Source organism: Gekko japonicus, unplaced genomic scaffold, assembly GCF_001447785.1.
Source record: "Gekko japonicus isolate JY-2015 unplaced genomic scaffold, Gekko_japonicus_V1.1 scaffold1032, whole genome shotgun sequence".
Classification (NCBI taxonomy): Eukaryota; Metazoa; Chordata; class Lepidosauria; order Squamata; family Gekkonidae; genus Gekko; species Gekko japonicus.
In genome coordinates, this window is record NW_015175389.1 from 284,379 (window position 1) to 291,896 (window position 7,518).

Consider the following 7,518-nt stretch of genomic DNA (forward strand, 5'->3'; position numbering starts at 1 on the left):
TAACATCCAGCATTGCTAAGGAAAGGAGATTCTCTACATTCATTCTAGTATGCTCCCCCCCCCCCCATGATGAACAACCAAAGCATGTCATACCTTGCAATATGGGGAGTTTTAAAATAAGCTTCTTTAAAATAATTCAGACACAGAGGGAACACGGCTTCAAAGAGGGCCAGCGATCCATAACACAGTTTCCCAAAACAGGGAAATAAGGTTTTCAGATTCAAAATAGGCATTCAGAAGAGGTGGAAGGTGAGCAACAGTGGGTGAGGGGAATTAAATGGAGAAGGAGGTTAGGGCAAATTACAGCTCCCTGACCTTTCTGAAACACCAATAACTTGATGATAGTGTACAGATGGGAAAGGTCATGATAACCCAGAGATGGAAGGAGGGAATGTGAATAATAGATTCAGACCCACCCCTTCCATAAATCAATGTATGCTATCCAAATCATGCTGTGCCAGCAGGTGTACCACAGCAAGGGAGGTCTATAGATTCCATTCTCCAGTACGAGAGGCACTGTAGCAGGGGAGGAAATATAAAGCTTAGGAACCCTGCCTTAAAACGACCTCTCCATGACCCAAATGTCTTTTTTTTTTTACAATCTGAAACATTTGACCTCTCAACCAAGTGACAATAAAGGCTGAAGAAAGGCATCTTAGAAATTTGTGGGAGCATCTCACCCATGACCCATAAATAATCACAAACTCAAGATTTGTAAATTCCTTCCTGACTGATCGCTTAGAAGTGGCAGAATTCCATGGAGCACCTTTTCCCCAAATGGACCTTCCTTTAAGAATAGTCTGTTGCCATGGCCAGAATGATTGATTCCTTTGAGGATTGCCTACTGGTAGACCCTACCATGTCTCTGTTTTCTCTTGCTTAAAACCATGGTTAGAATAGAAAGCTAAACTATATATAAAACTTGCTTTGTCTATTAGTTCTCTTTTCATTGCACAAATCATCAATATCTATGTAAGCCACTTCCATCACACACTCTAGCACCTCACCAAGAAACAAATTATACAGTGGGTGATAGGCAGATAGGGTAGCTTGGTTCTCAATGGCTTCCACATAGTTCTTTCTCTCTTTTTTGTCATTTAAATTTGTTCACACACATGCAGGAGCACGCAAAGAGGGAGGAATCTGGACAGATCTGCTTGAAGGATGAACAGATCCCAGCAATCTTGGGCTATTACTGGAAGAGTCATAACTTTGTGGTGATAAACTTGCTTTGTCTATTAGTTCTCTTTTTATTGCTCACAGATGTTCTTACACAAATCATCAATATCTATGTAAGCCACTTCCATCACACACCTCACCAAGAAACAAATTATACAGTGGGTGATAGGCAGATAGGGTAGCTTGGTTCTCAATGGCTTCCACATAGTTCTTTCTCTCTTTTTTGTCATTTAAATTTGTTCACACACATGCAGGAGCACGCAAAGAGGGAGGAATCTGGACAGATCTGCTTGAAGGATGAACAGATCCCAGCAATCTTGGGCTATTACTGGAAGAGTCATAACTTTGTGGTGAAACACATCTTGGACATACAGAAGGTCCCATGTTGAATCCTTGGTGTCTCCAGTTATAGAAGAGCTTTCTGTCCCTGTTCAGAGTATCAGCTATTCAGAATATACAGTTTTAGTGAGGTGGATACATGGTTTGACTCAGTTCGACTTGGAATAAAGAAGCTTCACACGGCACTGCTATTTAAAGAGAAATAGCAATGAGCCCTTTAAATATGCAGATTAACAGACTATGTGGAACACAGTACTCCTGTTAGAATATATTGTGTGCGCTGATCAGGTACAAAATAGTTATTCCATGTATATTAGGGTTGCCAGCTCCAGATTGGGAAATTCCTGGAGATTTGGGGGGGTGGAGCCTGGGAAGGGCAGAGTTTGGGGCAGAGCAGGACCTCAGCACAGGGCTGCTGAAAGCCACCATCACCCCCCCACACCCTGATCCAAAGCAAATTTCAAAACAGAACCACTTGGCTTTCTGTTTCTGTGAACAGAGTAATTGTGAACTGGGAATAAGCTCCACTGAGTGACGTGAGACATCAGACTCTCTCAAACTGTATTAAACTACAAAAATACTTTTAAAATATTTCTATTAACATGAAGAAAGCAGACTCACGGGATCATTAATGGGGGAAGGAAAATTGGAGAGATGTGAGAAGCGTTGGAAGTATCAGATGCAATATCCCAGCATCTCAGCCTCCAGAAGACAAGTGACCACAGAGAGTTGCAGGAAGATTGGCAAACACTAAGCATCTTCCTGTTTACTGTCACTGACTCCTTTTGAAATGTAGGTCAACACTCTTTAGGGAAAAACAACTTCCTTCTCTCTTTCCTGTCTTCCATGCCCACAAGATGGAGATGCAAGATGCTCCTCTAAGCATCTGCATCCATCTGGAAAAACAACTTCCTTCTCTCTTTTCTGTCTTCCATGCCCACAAGATGAAGATGCTCCTCTAAGCATCTGCATCCATCTGCTAGCTAGATAGTATAGGAACTGTCTCTGCTCTGCTCTGCACTATTAAGTATGTATTTCAAGAATAAAGGTAGTTATGATTTGGTTTCAACTTGAAACATGGCTCTGTGTGACTTTGTAAACTTGCAAGCACATGGTAGGCTTGGGACAAAGCACTGCTTCATTAAAGATGAGTGCACTCTGCTAAGTTAAGAAGGATCTGGACCACTAGAACCAGTACCCTTCCAACTAGAAGTTTGTTTCTTTGTCCAGGGAGAGGAGGCAGGTGAACCAAATCTTCAGATGGTGTTGTCTTACTTTACCTACACTAGCTTGAGAAAGTTATTCTAGCCCCCAGATGCTAAAATCTTGCTAGTTCCAGCTCTCCCATTCCGTTCTCACCTTTCCTGCTGCTGCCTCTTTAAAGAGGAGGAAAGAAAGCAGGAGAGCAGGGCAGACTGGGCAACTGAAATTATGCTGAAAATAATTTCTATAAGGGTCCAGTCTACACTCCTAGGTACAGATCCTTAGTAGATCAAAGGGTACAAAACTAACTATCCTAAGCAGGTATCCTTAGATGTAAGTCAGTTCCATTTTACTCAATGGGGCTTATCCTGATTTTTCTGTTTTCCTTGCATATGAGCTTTTTAAAATTTAACATATAATATTAATTACAATGTATCATAGCTCCATAGAATGCATTTTAATGGGAATTACAACTGCTGCTCTTCTTTACTATTTTATTTATCAAATTTATAACCTGCCCCCCCTCCCCTGAATGGAACTCGGGGTGGCTAACAGCATATAAAATACTAACAAACATTTTCCCCACGTGTATAGCAATATCTGCAGACTGAAGTTCGGTTCATGCATCTAATGAAATAGATTCTAACCATGAAAGCTGGTTACGCGTTAAGATTCCTTTTTGGTTTTGCTACAACACACTAACATTGGCTACCCTAGGATCCATCCTTTCTAGTTACTCAGTCTGTGCAACAATCTCGTTACAACTTAGCCTAGGAATTTGTTTTCAACATGGGCTAAATTCTGGAAGAAAAATACTTCAGCGCATGCACAGAATGCCTTTTCCTCAGCATTCAAGAATTGCAGTCTCCTTTCTTCCCACACACTTTAATAATTCAGTAGAATACTTAAAGATGCAGAGAAAGAGCAGTGGGATCACTGAATAATATTTTTAAAATATTGTAAAAATGAGCATAGGATAACTACGTGCCCTGTGCCTTTCATTGCAATAAAATTAGAGGCTTCAGGGATCACAGCAGATGCTTCTTCAGTCCAATGTCCTGTTTCCACACTAGCTTGCCAAAGAGATGCTTCTGGGAATCCCACCAGCAGGAAATACATCCAACAGCCACCCCAAAAAGTTGCCCCCCAACTCTTGTTCAAGAGTATACTGCCCCTGCACATGGAGGTTCTATTTGGTCATCATAACTAATGACCACTCATAGACTTTTCCACCTCCATGAACCTGTCTAATCCCCTTTTAAAGAATTCTAAACCAGTGGATGTCACCTCATAGTAGTTTATTCAATGAATTAACTATGTAGCATGTGATATAAACTGAAACTAAGGTATTCACCTAAGACATCCACTATTCCACATTTATAAATCTCTAATGCAGATAAATATAAATCGCAATGTATGTAAAGACTGGACACTAGGATAGTTAGGTGGATAGGGGTCTGGATGGAGAACTGCACTCAAAGAGCAATTGTCAATGGCATTTCATCTGAATGGAGGGAGGTGTCCAGTGGTGTGCCACAGGGCTCAGTTCTGGGCCTGGTAATTTTCAATATTTTATAAATGATCTGGATGAGGGTGTGAAGAGGCTATTCATTCAATTTGCGGATCACACCAAATTGGGAGGAGCAGCGAACACAACAGAAGCTATAGAATTCAACGAGATCTGAACACACTGGAAAAGTGGGCGGATGTGAACAAGATGCAATTTAACAAGGATAAGTGCCAAGTTCTACATCTGGATAATAAAAATGAGGAACACGCATACTGGATGGGGGATATACTTCTGAGTAGCAGTGTGTGTGAACAAGATCTTGGGATATGGGTGGACTGTAAGTTAAATATGAGCAGCCAGTGTGATGCAGCAACAAAAAAGGCTAATGCGATCTTGGGGTGTATCAACAGAGGCATAACATCCAAATTGCAAGATGTGATAATCCCACTGCACTGGTCAGGCTGCACCTGGAGTATTGTGTGCAGTTCTGGAGGCCTCACTTCAAAAAGGATGTGGATAGAATGGAGCAGGTGCAGAGGAGAGTGATGAGGATGATCCCTATGAGGAAAGGCTGAGGGACTTGGAAATGTTCACTCTGGAGAAGACGAGGTTGAGGGGGGACTTGATTGCTCTCTTTAAGTATATGAAGGGCTGCCAGAGGAGGGCAGGGAGGTGTTCAAGTTGGCAGCAGAGGATAGGACTCGCAATAATGGGTTTAAATTGAGGGCAGGAAGGTACCAGCTGAATATGAGGGAAAACGTTTTTATAGCAAGAGTTGTGCAACAGTGCGATCAGCTACTTAGGGAGGTGGTGAGCTCCCCCTCACTGGCAGTCTTTAAGCAGCGGCTGGACAAACACTTGCCAGGGATGCTCTAGGCTGATCCTGCATTGAGCAGGGGGTTGGACTAGATAGCCTGTATGGCCCTTTCCAACTCTGTAATTCTATGATTCGTGTGTGTGTGTGGGGGGGAGGAAATATTAACTTGACACAGAGGTTTTCTGTTACTATTCAGTATAACTCCCCAGGCAGGGTAGAGGTGAGAAGAAATGAGGCTGGAAAGGGGTGGGGTGGGAAATGAAGGCATGCCAGGTAGGTTACTGAGTTTATTAACAACTGGTTTCCTCAGCCTTGTAGCTTAAAACGTTTGCAAGCATGGAGCACTTCCTAAAATAAAAATCACTTGTAAGAAACAGCCGCAAATAGCATCAGGAAGTCGCAGAGCTTCTTTCTGTTTGCTGTCTTGCCTGCCCCCCTCGTGGCTGCAGCACAGAACTGTGCTAAAAGCAAAAAAAACCCCCAAAATCTCAAACCCTGAATGGCATTGGTTGAGTGCAGCATGATTCTGGCTTCATGGCCCCTCAAGCTGACTTGGGCCCTGAAAATGTTGTACCCCTGTGTTATGTCTTAATTTAATAAAGACATGAGTGAGCTTATGCTTAGTTCTATATTAACAGAGCATTGCAAGGATTTACCTAATGGGCCAATCAGAGAAGCCTATACCTCCTTCGGCGGGAACCACTCTCATTGGTTCCAAGCTCCCTGTTGCTATTGGTTGTTATCTGTTTGTTGGGTGTGGTTTTGCCCGTTCAAATCATATATAAGTCAGCCTTGTTCTATGCTGTTTTGCCTTGTGTTGTTATGAGCTGAAAAAAAATGAAATCACTTGTTCAAGAAGCTGCCTCAGTCTCAGTTCATCGTACCCTGTCCCCCACTCTTGATGGCCCTCCCTCAGCACAACACCATAGAGTCCACCCTGCAAAGCAGCCATTTTATCCAGGGGAACTGATCTCTGTTGTTTGGGGATCAGTTGTAATCCCAAGAGATCTCCAGGAAACACCTGGAGGTTGGCAGCCTACTGCCCTGGAGCTAAGGCGATGTATATAGGGTTCCTCAACTGTCTCTGACCTAGGCACTGACTAATTCCAGACCTACTTAACTTCATTAAGGTTAGAGCATCATGCGCCTTCAGACCTTGCCCTGGATCCTGCCTCATTGCAGTGGGGTTGGAACAGGCCACCCCAGGCAGCCTTCCAGCCCTATGAAATTCATTTCATCTAAAGCTGCCAAGCATCCATTATCTGGGAACAATTTATAGCTCCTACTGGGTGGATCTGCCAGAACTTCATAAGAAATGCCCTGAGGTAACCAGTTCCCGGTAAATGCTAATGTTACAACAGCTTCCAGAATAAGGTTTCACTTTGTGGAAATGAAAGATTATTTTGACCTTTTTCAAGTTTATACAGGCAGTGAATTTACCTGTCAGGCACACTGTCTTCCTCACTGTCCTTTTTGTTTAACACATGTTCCCAAAATTAAGCATCTCTGGTTGCCTAATTGGTCCCGTTTTCTGGAGCTTGCTGAGGCCCAGAACCTCATAGCCGTTGAAATGACATCTCATTTATCCCTACTGAACAGTGAGTAAAAGTTTCCCATCGTCTTTTTCATAAAGTCTTCTCTGCTAAGCTATTCAATAGTTTGCCTAAATGTTGATGGTTTTTAAAGGGTTTTTTTTAATCGTTATTTTCATCTGTTATTTTACTTCTATATTGTAGATACAAAACGTCAAAGCCGCATGGGAATCTGTTGATCCGCAATAAGCAATGAAAACTCACTCCTCCATTATGGCGATATCCTTGTGTATCTACTTATCTTGCAGTCACGATCAAGCAATGGAGCTGTGAGGTACATCAGAGCACTTATATATATTAAAGGGTGTAAAATTAAGCATCTTTCCCAGAAATAACAGCAACTGATGTCACATCTAGTTAGAAGTATCGTGGCGACAGAAAATAGAAAAACCAGTCCTAACAAAACAAATATACCATTCCCTCAGTACACATACTCAAGGCTATTTTTGGGCAGGAACGCACAGGAATGGAGTTCCGGCTGGCTCCTGAGTTGGCCACACCCAGCAGGAACTCATTAGCATAATAGGCCACACCCAACAGCAGAAACCCATTAGAATTGGTTACATTAGGGGTGTATGGCCTAACATGCAAAGGAGTTCCTGCTACAAAAAAAACCCTCTGGGTTTTGACAACAAAGTAAACAGAATAAGAAGCAAAAGGTGGGTGTGGCTGGATGACCACACTTCTGGTAACATGGGGGTGCGGCCTAATATGCTAATGTGCTGTGCTGTCAAGGGTGTGGCCTAATACGCTAATGAGTGTCTGCTGTTGGGTGTGGCCTATTATGCTAATGAGTTCCTGCTGGGCTTTTTCTACAAAAAAAGCCCTGCACATACTTGCTTCTTAAAATGGCATTCCACAGGTCTATTCCATTGAGA